The sequence below is a fragment of the Hyla sarda genome, unplaced genomic scaffold (genome assembly GCF_029499605.1).
Source record: "Hyla sarda isolate aHylSar1 unplaced genomic scaffold, aHylSar1.hap1 scaffold_445, whole genome shotgun sequence".
Classification (NCBI taxonomy): Eukaryota; Metazoa; Chordata; class Amphibia; order Anura; family Hylidae; genus Hyla; species Hyla sarda.
Genome location: NW_026610458.1, coordinates 241,201 through 259,213, shown reverse-complemented (window position 1 = coordinate 259,213; position 18,013 = coordinate 241,201). Strand labels below are relative to the sequence as shown.

The window sequence follows — 18,013 nt, the reverse complement described above, 5'->3', positions numbered from 1 at the left end:
GTGTGTTTCCTATGCAGATCCTAAGCCCAGTGTCACATGCAAGTAGGAGGAGTAAGAAGGGTTCCTGGCAAATCCGGGTTATGGATTGCATTTAAAAAGGCCCCGTGGGAGTGCAATGGGCCCCTGTCTTGCTGCTTAGCAATAATGGTATGGGTTTAGGTTCTGCTGTGTGTACTGGTGGTTGACTGCCCCCCAGCCCAGAGTGTGCATGGAAAATTGTCTGGCAGCCTCCCTGACAGCAAGCAGTGATAGTGCCCATGAAGGGGACCTTGTTGGGCCCGCCCCTTTCACGGTTATCGCTTCTCGGCCTTTTGGCTAAGATCAAGTGTAGTATCTGTTCTTATCAGTTTAATATCTGATACGTCCCCTATCTGGGGACCATATATTAAATGGATTTTTGAGAACGGGGGCCGATTTCGAAGCTTGCTTCCGTCGCCCTATGCATTGACCCGATATGGCAGTATCTTCGGGTACAGTGCACCACCCCCTTACAGGGTTAAAAAGAAAGATTCCTACTTTCATTGCTACCTGCTTGCTGGCTAGCCAGCTAGCCAGCCCTGTGGGCCTTGCTGCTGCTGCAGCCAAAAAACAAAAGGTGGTGCTGCTGCTGCTTCTGCTGCTTCTGCTTCTGCTTGTGTCTGGCCCCTGTTGGAGCGTCCAGGCACAGGACTTCTGCTGCTGCTGACTAAATGGCCTCCTTAATTGGATCATTTGAGTAGCCAGCACACCTGTGCAGGTAGGGCATGACATGATAGGCAGCTGCCTTGATAGCGGGTGGGTGCTGAATGTTCCTAATTGACAAAATAAGATTAATGCTTATGAAGAAATATAAAATCTCATCCCTTCCCCAATATCGCGCCACACCCCTACCCCTTAATTCCCTGGTTGAACTTGATGGACATATGTCTTTTTTCGACCGTACTAACTATGTAACTATGTAACATAACATGGGGGGGGTCTCCTGGCTGTTCACACAGGTGTGTCATTGCTGTACATTGACCATGCATTGCTTCTGTGGTATTGCAAAGGCAAAGACAAATGCTTCCAGCCATCCATTGCACTAATGGATTGGTCATCAGCTGGCTGTCTATGTCCCGCATCAATATAGACCAAAGTACAGAGGGTTAGGCTATGCTATTGTGCACCTACCTGATGCATCAGAAGGTGCGAGGCCCTTGCTAAATTCTGTGCACAGACTTTGAGATCTATGCTTTAGACTGTATCTAAACCTGCTCCAACATGGACTGACATTCTGGCCTACTTTCAGCCGATGCGACTTGTCTGTCGCTGAACAGTCGCTTTTTATGTATTCAGCACCTATGTATAATGTTGTAAAAATGCTCTAGAAGCTAAAGTCGCAGAAATGTCACACATATTTGGCCTGCAACTTTCTGTGCGACAAATTCAGACAGGAAAAATCAGTATAAATCCTTAGAAAATTATCCCCCAGTGTCTCCATCTGCTGGCGGTATTGAATAAGCATTGCTGCACTGATGGGGTATGCATTAGACGAAAAAAAAGAAGAAAAAGAAGAATAATACGCCCAGAAAAGAGGCGAAAAGGAGAAAAACGTAAAAAAACGTGAAAAAAAAGTAAGAGGAAGAGAAGGGAAAAAAAGGTGGAAATGGGTTTAAAAGTGATTTCGGCGGAGAAATATATATATATATATATATATATATATATATATATATATATATGCGCACACACACACATAGATATAAACGTATTCTCCGTTGAGATATTGCAGCCGCTGCTGTGTCCAGGCCCAGGAGCCTTAGCACTGTGCTGTGATGTCACTCAATACCACTGACATCACTAGGTGTAAACAACATCTCTCCTTTGCTGTGTATGTGACTATGGAGCTGTTTGGTGATGTCGTCTATTACGGCCTTCATAGAAGCAACAGGAGATTGTTGCATCCATCTTGAACCCTCAGAACTACAGTGCTATGATGTCACTCACTTCCACAGGCCTTGCAGAGTGTAAACAACAACAACCCAGCTTTGTTGTGTATGTAACCAAAGGGATTTGTGATGTCACCTAGAACCTTCACAGCAGCGACAGCTTTATGAGGAGCATCAGCACTGCTCTGCCTGAGCAGAACCATCACCGCCATAGGTTGTCAAATAACCCGGATTTAACCCACACAGGTAAGTCCAATGGGGTGCAGGCATGTCCTCTATGCTTACAGCTTCCCGTGGGTGTTGGTTTGATACCGTTTGGGGACAGCCAAGGAGGCATCTGCAGGCAACAAAGGTAGGTGTGTGCTTGTGTGTGTGTTTCCTATGCAGATCCTAAGCCCAGTGTCACATGCAAGTAGGAGGAGTAAGAAGGGTTCCTGGCAAATCCGGGTTATGGATTGCATTTAAAAAGGCCCCGTGGGAGTGCAATGGGCCCCTGTCTTGCTGCTTAGCAATAATGGTATGGGTTTAGGTTCTGCTGTGTGTACTGGTGGTTGACTGCCCCCCAGCCCAGAGTGTGCATGGAAAATTGTCTGGCAGCCTCCCTGACAGCAAGCAGTGATAGTGCCCATGAAGGGGACCTTGTTGGGCCCGCCCCTTTCACGGTTATCGCTTCTCGGCCTTTTGGCTAAGATCAAGTGTAGTATCTGTTCTTATCAGTTTAATATCTGATACGTCCCCTATCTGGGGACCATATATTAAATGGATTTTTGAGAACGGGGGCCGATTTCGAAGCTTGCTTCCGTCGCCCTATGCATTGACCCGATATGGCAGTATCTTCGGGTACAGTGCACCACCCCCTTACAGGGTTAAAAAGAAAGATTCCTACTTTCATTGCTACCTGCTTGCTGGCTAGCCAGCTAGCCAGCCCTGTGGGCCTTGCTGCTGCTGCAGCCAAAAAACAAAAGGTGGTGCTGCTGCTGCTGCTTCTGCTGCTTCTGCTTCTGCTTGTGTCTGGCCCCTGTTGGAGCGTCCAGGCACAGGACTTCTGCTGCTGCTGACTAAATGGCCTCCTTAATTGGATCATTTGAGTAGCCAGCACACCTGTGCAGGTAGGGCATGACATGATAGGCAGCTGCCTTGATAGCGGGTGGGTGCTGAATGTTCCTAATTGACAAAATAAGATTAATGCTTATGAAGAAATATAAAATCTCATCCCTTCCCCAATATCGCGCCACACCCCTACCCCTTAATTCCCTGGTTGAACGTGATGGACATATGTCTTTTTTCGACCGTACTAACTATGTAACTATGTAACATAACATGGGGGGGGGGGGGTCTCCTGGCTGTTCACACAGGTGTGTCATTGCTGTACATTGACCATGCATTGCTTCTGTGGTATTGCAAAGGCAAAGACAAATGCTTCCAGCCATCCATTGCACTAATGGATTGGTCATCAGCTGGCTGTCTATGTCCCGCATCAATATAGACCAAAGTACAGAGGGTTAGGCTATGCTATTGTGCACCTACCTGATGCATCAGAAGGTGCGAGGCCCTTGCTAAATTCTGTGCACAGACTTTGAGATCTATGCTTTAGACTGTATCTAAACCTGCTCCAACATGGACTGACATTCTGGCCTACTTTCAGCCGATGCGACTTGTCTGTCGCTGAACAGTCGCTTTTTATGTATTCAGCACCTATGTATAATGTTGTAAAAATGCTCTAGAAGCTAAAGTCGCAGAAATGTCACACATATTTGGCCTGCAACTTTCTGTGCGACAAATTCAGACAGGAAAAATCAGTATAAATCCTTAGAAAATTATCCCCCAGTGTCTCCATCTGCTGGCGGTATTGAATAAGCATTGCTGCACTGATGGGGTATGCATTAGACGAAAAAAAAGAAGAAAAAGAAGAATAATACGCCCAGAAAAGAGGCGAAAAGGAGAAAAACGTAAAAAAACTTGAAAAAAAAGTAAGAGGAAGAGAAGGGAAAAAAAGGTGGAAATGGGTTTAAAAGTGATTTCGGCGGAGAAATATATATATATATATATATATATATATATATATATATATATATGCGCACACACACACATAGATATAAACGTATTCTCCGTTGAGATATTGCAGCCGCTGCTGTGTCCAGGCCCAGGAGCCTTAGCACTGTGCTGTGATGTCACTCAATACCACTGACATCACTAGGTGTAAACAACATCTCTCCTTTGCTGTGTATGTGACTATGGAGCTGTTTGGTGATGTCGTCTATTACGGCCTTCATAGAAGCAACAGGAGATTGTTGCATCCATCTTGAACCCTCAGAACTACAGTGCTATGATGTCACTCACTTCCACAGGCCTTGCAGAGTGTAAACAACAACAACCCAGCTTTGTTGTGTATGTAACCAAAGGGATTTGTGATGTCACCTAGAACCTTCACAGCAGCGACAGCTTTATGAGGAGCATCAGCACTGCTCTGCCTGAGCAGAACCATCACCGCCATAGGTTGTCAAATAACCCGGATTTAACCCACACAGGTAAGTCCAATGGGGTGCAGGCATGTCCTCTATGCTTACAGCTTCCCGTGGGTGTTGGTTTGATACCGTTTGGGGACAGCCAAGGAGGCATCTGCAGGCAACAAAGGTAGGTGTGTGCTTGTGTGTGTGTTTCCTATGCAGATCCTAAGCCCAGTGTCACATGCAAGTAGGAGGAGTAAGAAGGGTTCCTGGCAAATCCGGGTTATGGATTGCATTTAAAAAGGCCCCGTGGGAGTGCAATGGGCCCCTGTCTTGCTGCTTAGCAATAATGGTATGGGTTTAGGTTCTGCTGTGTGTACTGGTGGTTGACTGCCCCCCAGCCCAGAGTGTGCATGGAAAATTGTCTGGCAGCCTCCCTGACAGCAAGCAGTGATAGTGCCCATGAAGGGGACCTTGTTGGGCCCGCCCCTTTCACGGTTATCGCTTCTCGGCCTTTTGGCTAAGATCAAGTGTAGTATCTGTTCTTATCAGTTTAATATCTGATACGTCCCCTATCTGGGGACCATATATTAAATGGATTTTTGAGAACGGGGGCCGATTTCGAAGCTTGCTTCCGTCGCCCTATGCATTGACCCGATATGGCAGTATCTTCGGGTACAGTGCACCACCCCCTTACAGGGTTAAAAAGAAAGATTCCTACTTTCATTGCTACCTGCTTGCTGGCTAGCCAGCTAGCCAGCCCTGTGGGCCTTGCTGCTGCTGCAGCCAAAAAACAAAAGGTGGTGCTGCTGCTGCTTCTGCTGCTTCTGCTTCTGCTTGTGTCTGGCCCCTGTTGGAGCGTCCAGGCACAGGACTTCTGCTGCTGCTGACTAAATGGCCTCCTTAATTGGATCATTTGAGTAGCCAGCACACCTGTGCAGGTAGGGCATGACATGATAGGCAGCTGCCTTGATAGCGGGTGGGTGCTGAATGTTCCTAATTGACAAAATAAGATTAATGCTTATGAAGAAATATAAAATCTCATCCCTTCCCCAATATCGCGCCACACCCCTACCCCTTAATTCCCTGGTTGAACTTGATGGACATATGTCTTTTTTCGACCGTACTAACTATGTAACTATGTAACATAACATGGGGGGGGGGGTCTCCTGGCTGTTCACACAGGTGTGTCATTGCTGTACATTGACCATGCATTGCTTCTGTGGTATTGCAAAGGCAAAGACAAATGCTTCCAGCCATCCATTGCACTAATGGATTGGTCATCAGCTGGCTGTCTATGTCCCGCATCAATATAGACCAAAGTACAGAGGGTTAGGCTATGCTATTGTGCACCTACCTGATGCATCAGAAGGTGCGAGGCCCTTGCTAAATTCTGTGCACAGACTTTGAGATCTATGCTTTAGACTGTATCTAAACCTGCTCCAACATGGACTGACATTCTGGCCTACTTTCAGCCGATGCGACTTGTCTGTCGCTGAACAGTCGCTTTTTATGTATTCAGCACCTATGTATAATGTTGTAAAAATGCTCTAGAAGCTAAAGTCGCAGAAATGTCACACATATTTGGCCTGCAACTTTCTGTGCGACAAATTCAGACAGGAAAAATCAGTATAAATCCTTAGAAAATTATCCCCCAGTGTCTCCATCTGCTGGCGGTATTGAATAAGCATTGCTGCACTGATGGGGTATGCATTAGACGAAAAAAAAGAAGAAAAAGAAGAATAATACGCCCAGAAAAGAGGCGAAAAGGAGAAAAACGTAAAAAAACGTGAAAAAAAAGTAAGAGGAAGAGAAGGGAAAAAAAGGTGGAAATGGGTTTAAAAGTGATTTCGGCGGAGAAATATATATATATATATATATATATATATATATATATATATATATATGTGCGCACACACACACATAGATATAAACGTATTCTCCGTTGAGATATTGCAGCCGCTGCTGTGTCCAGGCCCAGGAGCCTTAGCACTGTGCTGTGATGTCACTCAATACCACTGACATCACTAGGTGTAAACAACATCTCTCCTTTGCTGTGTATGTGACTATGGAGCTGTTTGGTGATGTCGTCTATTACGGCCTTCATAGAAGCAACAGGAGATTGTTGCATCCATCTTGAACCCTCAGAACTACAGTGCTATGATGTCACTCACTTCCACAGGCCTTGCAGAGTGTAAACAACAACAACCCAGCTTTGTTGTGTATGTAACCATAGGGATTTGTGATGTCACCTAGAACCTTCACAGCAGCGACAGCTTTATGAGGAGCATCAGCACTGCTCTGCCTGAGCAGAACCATCACCGCCATAGGTTGTCAAATAACCCGGATTTAACCCACACAGGTAAGTCCAATGGGGTGCAGGCATGTCCTCTATGCTTACAGCTTCCCGTGGGTGTTGGTTTGATACCGTTTGGGGACAGCCAAGGAGGCATCTGCAGGCAACAAAGGTAGGTGTGTGCTTGTGTGTGTGTTTCCTATGCAGATCCTAAGCCCAGTGTCACATGCAAGTAGGAGGAGTAAGAAGGGTTCCTGGCAAATCCGGGTTATGGATTGCATTTAAAAAGGCCCCGTGGGAGTGCAATGGGCCCCTGTCTTGCTGCTTAGCAATAATGGTATGGGTTTAGGTTCTGCTGTGTGTACTGGTGGTTGACTGCCCCCCAGCCCAGAGTGTGCATGGAAAATTGTCTGGCAGCCTCCCTGACAGCAAGCAGTGATAGTGCCCATGAAGGGGACCTTGTTGGGCCCGCCCCTTTCACGGTTATCGCTTCTCGGCCTTTTGGCTAAGATCAAGTGTAGTATCTGTTCTTATCAGTTTAATATCTGATACGTCCCCTATCTGGGGACCATATATTAAATGGATTTTTGAGAACGGGGGCCGATTTCGAAGCTTGCTTCCGTCGCCCTATGCATTGACCCGATATGGCAGTATCTTCGGGTACAGTGCACCACCCCCTTACAGGGTTAAAAAGAAAGATTCCTACTTTCATTGCTACCTGCTTGCTGGCTAGCCAGCTAGCCAGCCCTGTGGGCCTTGCTGCTGCTGCAGCCAAAAAACAAAAGGTGGTGCTGCTGCTGCTGCTTCTGCTGCTTCTGCTTCTGCTTGTGTCTGGCCCCTGTTGGAGCGTCCAGGCACAGGACTTCTGCTGCTGCTGACTAAATGGCCTCCTTAATTGGATCATTTGAGTAGCCAGCACACCTGTGCAGGTAGGGCATGACATGATAGGCAGCTGCCTTGATAGCGGGTGGGTGCTGAATGTTCCTAATTGACAAAATAAGATTAATGCTTATGAAGAAATATAAAATCTCATCCCTTCCCCAATATCGCGCCACACCCCTACCCCTTAATTCCCTGGTTGAACTTGATGGACATATGTCTTTTTTCGACCGTACTAACTATGTAACTATGTAACATAACATGGGGGGGGGGGGGGGGGGTCTCCTGGCTGTTCACACAGGTGTGTCATTGCTGTACATTGACCATGCATTGCTTCTGTGGTATTGCAAAGGCAAAGACAAATGCTTCCAGCCATCCATTGCACTAATGGATTGGTCATCAGCTGGCTGTCTATGTCCCGCATCAATATAGACCAAAGTACAGAGGGTTAGGCTATGCTATTGTGCACCTACCTGATGCATCAGAAGGTGCGAGGCCCTTGCTAAATTCTGTGCACAGACTTTGAGATCTATGCTTTAGACTGTATCTAAACCTGCTCCAACATGGACTGACATTCTGGCCTACTTTCAGCCGATGCGACTTGTCTGTCGCTGAACAGTCGCTTTTTATGTATTCAGCACCTATGTATAATGTTGTAAAAATGCTCTAGAAGCTAAAGTCGCAGAAATGTCACACATATTTGGCCTGCAACTTTCTGTGCGACAAATTCAGACAGGAAAAATCAGTATAAATCCTTAGAAAATTATCCCCCAGTGTCTCCATCTGCTGGCGGTATTGAATAAGCATTGCTGCACTGATGGGGTATGCATTAGACGAAAAAAAAGAAGAAAAAGAAGAATAATACGCCCAGAAAAGAGGCGAAAAGGAGAAAAACGTAAAAAAACGTGAAAAAAAAGTAAGAGGAAGAGAAGGGAAAAAAAGGTGGAAATGGGTTTAAAAGTGATTTCGGCGGAGAAATATATATATATATATATATATATATATATATATATATATATATATATGCGCACACACACACATAGATATAAACGTATTCTCCGTTGAGATATTGCAGCCGCTGCTGTGTCCAGGCCCAGGAGCCTTAGCACTGTGCTGTGATGTCACTCAATACCACTGACATCACTAGGTGTAAACAACATCTCTCCTTTGCTGTGTATGTGACTATGGAGCTGTTTGGTGATGTCGTCTATTACGGCCTTCATAGAAGCAACAGGAGATTGTTGCATCCATCTTGAACCCTCAGAACTACAGTGCTATGATGTCACTCACTTCCACAGGCCTTGCAGAGTGTAAACAACAACAACCCAGCTTTGTTGTGTATGTAACCATAGGGATTTGTGATGTCACCTAGAACCTTCACAGCAGCGACAGCTTTATGAGGAGCATCAGCACTGCTCTGCCTGAGCAGAACCATCACCGCCATAGGTTGTCAAATAACCCGGATTTAACCCACACAGGTAAGTCCAATGGGGTGCAGGCATGTCCTCTATGCTTACAGCTTCCCGTGGGTGTTGGTTTGATACCGTTTGGGGACAGCCAAGGAGGCATCTGCAGGCAACAAAGGTAGGTGTGTGCTTGTGTGTGTGTTTCCTATGCAGATCCTAAGCCCAGTGTCACATGCAAGTAGGAGGAGTAAGAAGGGTTCCTGGCAAATCCGGGTTATGGATTGCATTTAAAAAGGCCCCGTGGGAGTGCAATGGGCCCCTGTCTTGCTGCTTAGCAATAATGGTATGGGTTTAGGTTCTGCTGTGTGTACTGGTGGTTGACTGCCCCCCAGCCCAGAGTGTGCATGGAAAATTGTCTGGCAGCCTCCCTGACAGCAAGCAGTGATAGTGCCCATGAAGGGGACCTTGTTGGGCCCGCCCCTTTCACGGTTATCGCTTCTCGGCCTTTTGGCTAAGATCAAGTGTAGTATCTGTTCTTATCAGTTTAATATCTGATACGTCCCCTATCTGGGGACCATATATTAAATGGATTTTTGAGAACGGGGGCCGATTTCGAAGCTTGCTTCCGTCGCCCTATGCATTGACCCGATATGGCAGTATCTTCGGGTACAGTGCACCACCCCCTTACAGGGTTAAAAAGAAAGATTCCTACTTTCATTGCTACCTGCTTGCTGGCTAGCCAGCTAGCCAGCCCTGTGGGCCTTGCTGCTGCTGCAGCCAAAAAACAAAAGGTGGTGCTGCTGCTGCTTCTGCTGCTTCTGCTTCTGCTTGTGTCTGGCCCCTGTTGGAGCGTCCAGGCACAGGACTTCTGCTGCTGCTGACTAAATGGCCTCCTTAATTGGATCATTTGAGTAGCCAGCACACCTGTGCAGGTAGGGCATGACATGATAGGCAGCTGCCTTGATAGCGGGTGGGTGCTGAATGTTCCTAATTGACAAAATAAGATTAATGCTTATGAAGAAATATAAAATCTCATCCCTTCCCCAATATCGCGCCACACCCCTACCCCTTAATTCCCTGGTTGAACTTGATGGACATATGTCTTTTTTCGACCGTACTAACTATGTAACTATGTAACATAACATGGGGGGGGGGTCTCCTGGCTGTTCACACAGGTGTGTCATTGCTGTACATTGACCATGCATTGCTTCTGTGGTATTGCAAAGGCAAAGACAAATGCTTCCAGCCATCCATTGCACTAATGGATTGGTCATCAGCTGGCTGTCTATGTCCCGCATCAATATACACCAAAGTACAGAGGGTTAGGCTATGCTATTGTGCACCTACCTGATGCATCAGAAGGTGCGAGGCCCTTGCTAAATTCTGTGCACAGACTTTGAGATCTATGCTTTAGACTGTATCTAAACCTGCTCCAACATGGACTGACATTCTGGCCTACTTTCAGCCGATGCGACTTGTCTGTCGCTGAACAGTCGCTTTTTATGTATTCAGCACCTATGTATAATGTTGTAAAAATGCTCTAGAAGCTAAAGTCGCAGAAATGTCACACATATTTGGCCTGCAACTTTCTGTGCGACAAATTCAGACAGGAAAAATCAGTATAAATCCTTAGAAAATTATCCCCCAGTGTCTCCATCTGCTGGCGGTATTGAATAAGCATTGCTGCACTGATGGGGTATGCATTAGACGAAAAAAAAGAAGAAAAAGAAGAATAATACGCCCAGAAAAGAGGCGAAAAGGAGAAAAACGTAAAAAAACGTGAAAAAAAAGTAAGAGGAAGAGAAGGGAAAAAAAGGTGGAAATGGGTTTAAAAGTGATTTCGGCGGAGAAATATATATATATATATATATATATATATATATATATATATATATATGCGCACACACACACATAGATATAAACGTATTCTCCGTTGAGATATTGCAGCCGCTGCTGTGTCCAGGCCCAGGAGCCTTAGCACTGTGCTGTGATGTCACTCAATACCACTGACATCACTAGGTGTAAACAACATCTCTCCTTTGCTGTGTATGTGACTATGGAGCTGTTTGGTGATGTCGTCTATTACGGCCTTCATAGAAGCAACAGGAGATTGTTGCATCCATCTTGAACCCTCAGAACTACAGTGCTATGATGTCACTCACTTCCACAGGCCTTGCAGAGTGTAAACAACAACAACCCAGCTTTGTTGTGTATGTAACCATAGGGATTTGTGATGTCACCTAGAACCTTCACAGCAGCGACAGCTTTATGAGGAGCATCAGCACTGCTCTGCCTGAGCAGAACCATCACCGCCATAGGTTGTCAAATAACCCGGATTTAACCCACACAGGTAAGTCCAATGGGGTGCAGGCATGTCCTCTATGCTTACAGCTTCCCGTGGGTGTTGGTTTGATACCGTTTGGGGACAGCCAAGGAGGCATCTGCAGGCAACAAAGGTAGGTGTGTGCTTGTGTGTGTGTTTCCTATGCAGATCCTAAGCCCAGTGTCACATGCAAGTAGGAGGAGTAAGAAGGGTTCCTGGCAAATCCGGGTTATGGATTGCATTTAAAAAGGCCCCGTGGGAGTGCAATGGGCCCCTGTCTTGCTGCTTAGCAATAATGGTATGGGTTTAGGTTCTGCTGTGTGTACTGGTGGTTGACTGCCCCCCAGCCCAGAGTGTGCATGGAAAATTGTCTGGCAGCCTCCCTGACAGCAAGCAGTGATAGTGCCCATGAAGGGGACCTTGTTGGGCCCGCCCCTTTCACGGTTATCGCTTCTCGGCCTTTTGGCTAAGATCAAGTGTAGTATCTGTTCTTATCAGTTTAATATCTGATACGTCCCCTATCTGGGGACCATATATTAAATGGATTTTTGAGAACGGGGGCCGATTTCGAAGCTTGCTTCCGTCGCCCTATGCATTGACCCGATATGGCAGTATCTTCGGGTACAGTGCACCACCCCCTTACAGGGTTAAAAAGAAAGATTCCTACTTTCATTGCTACCTGCTTGCTGGCTAGCCAGCTAGCCAGCCCTGTGGGCCTTGCTGCTGCTGCAGCCAAAAAACAAAAGGTGGTGCTGCTGCTGCTTCTGCTGCTTCTGCTTCTGCTTGTGTCTGGCCCCTGTTGGAGCGTCCAGGCACAGGACTTCTGCTGCTGCTGACTAAATGGCCTCCTTAATTGGATCATTTGAGTAGCCAGCACACCTGTGCAGGTAGGGCATGACATGATAGGCAGCTGCCTTGATAGCGGGTGGGTGCTGAATGTTCCTAATTGACAAAATAAGATTAATGCTTATGAAGAAATATAAAATCTCATCCCTTCCCCAATATCGTGCCACACCCCTACCCCTTAATTCCCTGGTTGAACTTGATGGACATATGTCTTTTTTCGACCGTACTAACTATGTAACTATGTAACATAACATGGGGGGGGGGGGGGGGGTCTCCTGGCTGTTCACACAGGTGTGTCATTGCTGTACATTGACCATGCATTGCTTCTGTGGTATTGCAAAGGCAAAGACAAATGCTTCCAGCCATCCATTGCACTAATGGATTGGTCATCAGCTGGCTGTCTATGTCCCGCATCAATATAGACCAAAGTACAGAGGGTTAGGCTATGCTATTGTGCACCTACCTGATGCATCAGAAGGTGCGAGGCCCTTGCTAAATTCTGTGCACAGACTTTGAGATCTATGCTTTAGACTGTATCTAAACCTGCTCCAACATGGACTGACATTCTGGCCTACTTTCAGCCGATGCGACTTGTCTGTCGCTGAACAGTCGCTTTTTATGTATTCAGCACCTATGTATAATGTTGTAAAAATGCTCTAGAAGCTAAAGTCGCAGAAATGTCACACATATTTGGCCTGCAACTTTCTGTGCGACAAATTCAGACAGGAAAAATCAGTATAAATCCTTAGAAAATTATCCCCCAGTGTCTCCATCTGCTGGCGGTATTGAATAAGCATTGCTGCACTGATGGGGTATGCATTAGACGAAAAAAAAGAAGAAAAAGAAGAATAATACGCCCAGAAAAGAGGCGAAAAGGAGAAAAACGTAAAAAAACGTGAAAAAAAAGTAAGAGGAAGAGAAGGGAAAAAAAGGTGGAAATGGGTTTAAAAGTGATTTCGGCGGAGAAATATATATATATATATATATATATATATATATATATATGCGCACACACACACATAGATATAAACGTATTCTCCGTTGAGATATTGCAGCCGCTGCTGTGTCCAGGCCCAGGAGCCTTAGCACTGTGCTGTGATGTCACTCAATACCACTGACATCACTAGGTGTAAACAACATCTCTCCTTTGCTGTGTATGTGACTATGGAGCTGTTTGGTGATGTCGTCTATTACGGCCTTCATAGAAGCAACAGGAGATTGTTGCATCCATCTTGAACCCTCAGAACTACAGTGCTATGATGTCACTCACTTCCACAGGCCTTGCAGAGTGTAAACAACAACAACCCAGCTTTGTTGTGTATGTAACCATAGGGATTTGTGATGTCACCTAGAACCTTCACAGCAGCGACAGCTTTATGAGGAGCATCAGCACTGCTCTGCCTGAGCAGAACCATCACCGCCATAGGTTGTCAAATAACCCGGATTTAACCCACACAGGTAAGTCCAATGGGGTGCAGGCATGTCCTCTATGCTTACAGCTTCCCGTGGGTGTTGGTTTGATACCGTTTGGGGACAGCCAAGGAGGCATCTGCAGGCAACAAAGGTAGGTGTGTGCTTGTGTGTGTGTTTCCTATGCAGATCCTAAGCCCAGTGTCACATGCAAGTAGGAGGAGTAAGAAGGGTTCCTGGCAAATCCGGGTTATGGATTGCATTTAAAAAGGCCCCGTGGGAGTGCAATGGGCCCCTGTCTTGCTGCTTAGCAATAATGGTATGGGTTTAGGTTCTGCTGTGTGTACTGGTGGTTGACTGCCCCCCAGCCCAGAGTGTGCATGGAAAATTGTCTGGCAGCCTCCCTGACAGCAAGCAGTGATAGTGCCCATGAAGGGGACCTTGTTGGGCCCGCCCCTTTCACGGTTATCGCTTCTCGGCCTTTTGGCTAAGATCAAGTGTAGTATCTGTTCTTATCAGTTTAATATCTGATACGTCCCCTATCTGGGGACCATATATTAAATGGATTTTTGAGAACGGGGGCCGATTTCGAAGCTTGCTTCCGTCGCCCTATGCATTGACCCGATATGGCAGTATCTTCGGGTACAGTGCACCACCCCCTTACAGGGTTAAAAAGAAAGATTCCTACTTTCATTGCTACCTGCTTGCTGGCTAGCCAGCTAGCCAGCCCTGTGGGCCTTGCTGCTGCTGCAGCCAAAAAACAAAAGGTGGTGCTGCTGCTGCTGCTTCTGCTGCTTCTGCTTCTGCTTGTGTCTGGCCCCTGTTGGAGCGTCCAGGCACAGGACTTCTGCTGCTGCTGACTAAATGGCCTCCTTAATTGGATCATTTGAGTAGCCAGCACACCTGTGCAGGTAGGGCATGACATGATAGGCAGCTGCCTTGATAGCGGGTGGGTGCTGAATGTTCCTAATTGACAAAATAAGATTAATGCTTATGAAGAAATATAAAATCTCATCCCTTCCCCAATATCGCGCCACACCCCTACCCCTTAATTCCCTGGTTGAACTTGATGGACATATGTCTTTTTTCGACCGTACTAACTATGTAACTATGTAACATAACATGGGGGGGGGGGGGGGGGGGGTCTCCTGGCTGTTCACACAGGTGTGTCATTGCTGTACATTGACCATGCATTGCTTCTGTGGTATTGCAAAGGCAAAGACAAATGCTTCCAGCCATCCATTGCACTAATGGATTGGTCATCAGCTGGCTGTCTATGTCCCGCATCAATATAGACCAAAGTACAGAGGGTTAGGCTATGCTATTGTGCACCTACCTGATGCATCAGAAGGTGCGAGGCCCTTGCTAAATTCTGTGCACAGACTTTGAGATCTATGCTTTAGACTGTATCTAAACCTGCTCCAACATGGACTGACATTCTGGCCTACTTTCAGCCGATGCGACTTGTCTGTCGCTGAACAGTCGCTTTTTATGTATTCAGCACCTATGTATAATGTTGTAAAAATGCTCTAGAAGCTAAAGTCGCAGAAATGTCACACATATTTGGCCTGCAACTTTCTGTGCGACAAATTCAGACAGGAAAAATCAGTATAAATCCTTAGAAAATTATCCCCCAGTGTCTCCATCTGCTGGCGGTATTGAATAAGCATTGCTGCACTGATGGGGTATGCATTAGACGAAAAAAAAGAAGAAAAAGAAGAATAATACGCCCAGAAAAGAGGCGAAAAGGAGAAAAACGTAAAAAAACGTGAAAAAAAAGTAAGAGGAAGAGAAGGGAAAAAAAGGTGGAAATGGGTTTAAAAGTGATTTCGGCGGAGAAATATATATATATATATATATATATATATATATATATATATATGCGCACACACACACATAGATATAAACGTATTCTCCGTTGAGATATTGCAGCCGCTGCTGTGTCCAGGCCCAGGAGCCTTAGCACTGTGCTGTGATGTCACTCAATACCACTGACATCACTAGGTGTAAACAACATCTCTCCTTTGCTGTGTATGTGACTATGGAGCTGTTTGGTGATGTCGTCTATTACGGCCTTCATAGAAGCAACAGGAGATTGTTGCATCCATCTTGAACCCTCAGAACTACAGTGCTATGATGTCACTCACTTCCACAGGCCTTGCAGAGTGTAAACAACAACAACCCAGCTTTGTTGTGTATGTAACCATAGGGATTTGTGATGTCACCTAGAACCTTCACAGCAGCGACAGCTTTATGAGGAGCATCAGCACTGCTCTGCCTGAGCAGAACCATCACCGCCATAGGTTGTCAAATAACCCGGATTTAACCCACACAGGTAAGTCCAATGGGGTGCAGGCATGTCCTCTATGCTTACAGCTTCCCGTGGGTGTTGGTTTGATACCGTTTGGGGACAGCCAAGGAGGCATCTGCAGGCAACAAAGGTAGGTGTGTGCTTGTGTGTGTGTTTCCTATGCAGATCCTAAGCCCAGTGTCACATGCAAGTAGGAGGAGTAAGAAGGGTTCCTGGCAAATCCGGGTTATGGATTGCATTTAAAAAGGCCCCGTGGGAGTGCAATGGGCCCCTGTCTTGCTGCTTAGCAATAATGGTATGGGTTTAGGTTCTGCTGTGTGTACTGGTGGTTGACTGCCCCCCAGCCCAGAGTGTGCATGGAAAATTTTCTGGCAGCCTCCCTGACAGCAAGCAGTGATAGTGCCCATGAAGGGGACCTTGTTGGGCCCGCCCCTTTCACGGTTATCGCTTCTCGGCCTTTTGGCTAAGATCAAGTGTAGTATCTGTTCTTATCAGTTTAATATCTGATACGTCCCCTATCTGGGGACCATATATTAAATGGATTTTTGAGAACGAGGGCCGATTTCGAAGCTTGCTTCCGTCGCCCTATGCATTGACCCGATATGGCAGTATCTTCGGGTACAGTGCACCACCCCCTTACAGGGTTAAAAAGAAAGATTCCTACTTTCATTGCTACCTGCTTGCTGGCTAGCCAGCTAGCCAGCCCTGTGGGCCTTGCTGCTGCTGCAGCCAAAAAACAAAAGGTGGTGCTGCTGCTGCTTCTGCTGCTTCTGCTTCTGCTTGTGTCTGGCCCCTGTTGGAGCGTCCAGGCACAGGACTTCTGCTGCTGCTGACTAAATGGCCTCCTTAATTGGATCATTTGAGTAGCCAGCACACCTGTGCAGGTAGGGCATGACATGATAGGCAGCTGCCTTGATAGCGGGTGGGTGCTGAATGTTCCTAATTGACAAAATAAGATTAATGCTTATGAAGAAATATAAAATCTCATCCCTTCCCCAATATCGCGCCACACCCCTACCCCTTAATTCCCTGGTTGAACTTGATGGACATATGTCTTTTTTCGACCGTACTAACTATGTAACTATGTAACATAACATGGGGGGGGTCTCCTGGCTGTTCACACAGGTGTGTCATTGCTGTACATTGACCATGCATTGCTTCTGTGGTATTGCAAAGGCAAAGACAAATGCTTCCAGCCATCCATTGCACTAATGGATTGGTCATCAGCTGGCTGTCTATGTCCCGCATCAATATAGACCAAAGTACAGAGGGTTAGGCTATGCTATTGTGCACCTACCTGATGCATCAGAAGGTGCAAGGCCCTTGCTAAATTCTGTGCACAGACTTTGAGATCTATGCTTTAGACTGTATCTAAACCTGCTCCAACATGGACTGACATTCTGGCCTACTTTCAGCCGATGCGACTTGTCTGTCGCTGAACAGTCGCTTTTTATGTATTCAGCACCTATGTATAATGTTGTAAAAATGCTCTAGAAGCTAAAGTCGCAGAAATGTCACACATATTTGGCCTGCAACTTTCTGTGCGACAAATTCAGACAGGAAAAATCAGTATAAATCCTTAGAAAATTATCCCCCAGTGTCTCCATCTGCTGGCGGTATTGAATAAGCATTGCTGCACTGATGGGGTATGCATTAGACGAAAAAAAAGAAGAAAAAGAAGAATAATACGCCCAGAAAAGAGGCGAAAAGGAGAAAAACGTAAAAAAACGTGAAAAAAAAGTAAGAGGAAGAGAAGGGAAAAAAAGGTGGAAATGGGTTTAAAAGTGATTTCGGCGGAGAAATATATATATATATATATATATATATATATATATATATATATATGCGCACACACACACATAGATATAAACGTATTCTCCGTTGAGATATTGCAGCCGCTGCTGTGTCCAGGCCCAGGAGCCTTAGCACTGTGCTGTGATGTCACTCAATACCACTGACATCACTAGGTGTAAACAACATCTCTCCTTTGCTGTGTATGTGACTATGGAGCTGTTTGGTGATGTCGTCTATTACGGCCTTCATAGAAGCAACAGGAGATTGTTGCATCCATCTTGAACCCTCAGAACTACAGTGCTATGATGTCACTCACTTCCACAGGCCTTGCAGAGTGTAAACAACAACAACCCAGCTTTGTTGTGTATGTAACCATAGGGATTTGTGATGTCACCTA

At 46.0% G+C, this 18,013-nt stretch overlaps 8 non-coding genes across 8 annotated transcripts; all 8 read left to right on the top strand.

Annotated features, from left to right (window-relative positions):
* The first annotated feature begins 295 nt into the window (after positions 1–295).
* Positions 296–486, top strand: LOC130334821 (U2 spliceosomal RNA). The gene has a single exon (XR_008876563.1). It is a non-coding gene; the product is annotated as a U2 spliceosomal RNA (small nuclear RNA).
* Positions 487–2,569: 2,083 nt separating this feature from the next.
* On the top strand, positions 2,570–2,760 carry LOC130334820 (U2 spliceosomal RNA). The gene has a single exon (XR_008876562.1). It is a non-coding gene; the product is annotated as a U2 spliceosomal RNA (small nuclear RNA).
* Positions 2,761–4,851: 2,091 nt separating this feature from the next.
* LOC130334819 (U2 spliceosomal RNA) lies at positions 4,852–5,042 on the top strand. Its single transcript, XR_008876561.1, has one exon. It is a non-coding gene; the product is annotated as a U2 spliceosomal RNA (small nuclear RNA).
* Positions 5,043–7,132: 2,090 nt separating this feature from the next.
* LOC130334818 (U2 spliceosomal RNA) lies at positions 7,133–7,323 on the top strand. Its single transcript, XR_008876560.1, has one exon. It is a non-coding gene; the product is annotated as a U2 spliceosomal RNA (small nuclear RNA).
* A 2,100-nt stretch (positions 7,324–9,423) lies between these two features.
* Positions 9,424–9,614, top strand: LOC130334816 (U2 spliceosomal RNA). The gene has a single exon (XR_008876558.1). It is a non-coding gene; the product is annotated as a U2 spliceosomal RNA (small nuclear RNA).
* A 2,087-nt stretch (positions 9,615–11,701) lies between these two features.
* LOC130334814 (U2 spliceosomal RNA) lies at positions 11,702–11,892 on the top strand. The gene has a single exon (XR_008876557.1). It is a non-coding gene; the product is annotated as a U2 spliceosomal RNA (small nuclear RNA).
* Positions 11,893–13,978: 2,086 nt separating this feature from the next.
* On the top strand, positions 13,979–14,169 carry LOC130334813 (U2 spliceosomal RNA). Its single transcript, XR_008876556.1, has one exon. It is a non-coding gene; the product is annotated as a U2 spliceosomal RNA (small nuclear RNA).
* Positions 14,170–16,265: 2,096 nt separating this feature from the next.
* On the top strand, positions 16,266–16,456 carry LOC130334774 (U2 spliceosomal RNA). The gene has a single exon (XR_008876520.1). It is a non-coding gene; the product is annotated as a U2 spliceosomal RNA (small nuclear RNA).
* The last annotated feature ends 1,557 nt before the right edge of the window (positions 16,457–18,013 follow it).